The sequence below is a fragment of the Sapajus apella genome, unplaced genomic scaffold, assembly GCF_009761245.1.
Source record: "Sapajus apella isolate SASKATOON/1434 unplaced genomic scaffold, GSC_monkey_1.0 scaffold149, whole genome shotgun sequence".
NCBI classification, from domain to species: domain Eukaryota; kingdom Metazoa; phylum Chordata; class Mammalia; order Primates; family Cebidae; genus Sapajus; species Sapajus apella.
The window spans coordinates 563,856-565,819 of record NW_022437089.1 but is presented as its reverse complement, the minus strand read 5'-3'; positions in this window follow the sequence as shown (position 1 = coordinate 565,819).

Here is a 1,964-nt window from a genome sequence, read left to right as displayed (position 1 = left end):
CCTTTTGTCATTTCACTGAGCACTCACTTCCTCTGTCCGCGCCACTTTGTGGGAGGTGCTGTGCAGTCATGATGCTTTCCTGCCCCTTCCCAGAGCCCGGTCCTTCCACCCACCGTGCTGTCACATGGTTGCTGGGACTCAGGGTCCTCGCCTCTGCTGGCCTCCTGAGACCAAGCTTAGCTCTCACCATGGCTGGGGCCTTCACTGCTCAAACATGGGAGCGGTGTGGCAGGAGCCTCTTTCCCTGTCTCAGGGGACACAGCTCCCTGGCTCAGTGGAAGAGGCATAATATGCCCCGGTGGCGTCGTCTTCTCTGGGGTATCCAACTCTCTAAACCAGTACAAAGCACCTCAATTCATTTATTTTTTGAGACAGGGTCTCGCTCTATCTCCCAGGCTGGACCTGAGTGGTGCGATCTCAGGTCACTGCAACCTCCACTTCCTGGGCTCAAGACATCCTCCTGCTTCAGCCTTCCAAGTAGCTAGGACCACAGGCGCATGCCGTCATGCCTGGCTAATCTTTACATTTTTGTGGTAGAGATGAGGTTTCGCAGTCCTGGGCTCAAGCAGTTCTCCTACCTTGGCCTCCCAATAGTGCTGGGATTACAGGTATGAGCCACCGTGCCCAGCCCGGTGCTGGCCCCTTTCTGCCTCCTTACAGCTGCAAGGCAAACGTGATTTGTGACTCTAAACTGCCTTGGGAATTCTGCAGTTTCCTCCCTGGTTCTCCAAGTCCTCACACTGCTCCCGCAGCTCCCAGGCCCTACACTCTCAAGGTGAGAACTGTGTTTTATGTTTCATTGAGCAAGTCCAGAGCATCTGACGAGAATTTCTTTCCTTGAGTTTCCATCATCAAATCTGTCCCCTCCCCAACCCTAGTCCCCTCAGGTGCACCCCTTTCCCCACATGCACTGGTCTCTGCCACCCCCGAGACCCCCTCTCTCCTCCTGTTTTCTGCATCTGTAATTTTTCTCTCTCCCTATGGGGTCAGGCCCAGTAGCCTACCAACATGCCCATAGCTTCTATCACTGGAAGTGCCTGCTCATGCCTGCGCATGCCCCTCGGCTCCTGCCCCGTTTCACTGCTCCTGTTTATGGCAAAACCCTTCAGGACTCTTCTACACTCGCTGTCCCCACTTGATCCCCACCTGTAACGGTGTCCGCTTATTGCCCTCCAATATCTGTTTTTCTGTTCTTCCATAAGACTAGATTTATGGCTTGGGGACGTGGCAGCTCAGCTGAAGACTTATTTCCCAGCCTCTGTGCACCTGGGTAGGGCAGTGGGGCGTGAGTGTGCCTTCGGGGCTGTGCCCTTATAGAAGCAGGGCACACCCGTGCTGGCCCATTTTTTGTTTGTTTTTGTTTGTTTTTGAGATGGAGTCTTGCTCTGTCAGCCAGGCTAGAGTGCAGTAGCACAATCTCTGCTCACTGCAACTTCTACCTCCTGGGTTCAAGTGATTGTTCTGCCTCAGCCTCCCGAGTAGCTGGGATCACAGGCGCCCGCCACCATGCCCAGCTTATTTTTGTATTGTTAGTAGCGACGGAGTTTTGCCATGTTGTCAAGGCTGGTCTTGAACTCCTGACCTCAGGTAATCTGCTTGGCTCGGTCTTACAAAGTGCTGGGATTACAGATGTGAGCCACTGCGCCTGGCCCTCTGCTGGCCTCTTTCTGCCTCCTTACAGCTGCAAGGCAAACGTGATTTGTGATCGTGGGGAAAGCCACCTTAGCGCAGCAAAGGGAAGTCACACATTGAGGATGGCAGAACAGCAACAAAGGGAGCCCAAAGGCCTGAGAAACTGGAGCTGCCACATTGGTCCTGGGCTGCTTCCCTGGATTTTTAAAAATTTAAGGCCTTTTGTTTTTCAGAGCAATTTTAGGTTTGCAGAAAAATGGAGTGGAAAGGAGGGAATGCTTCCCTTAAACCCCCACCCCCCATGATGTACAACGGATGATCCACGAGTGAGA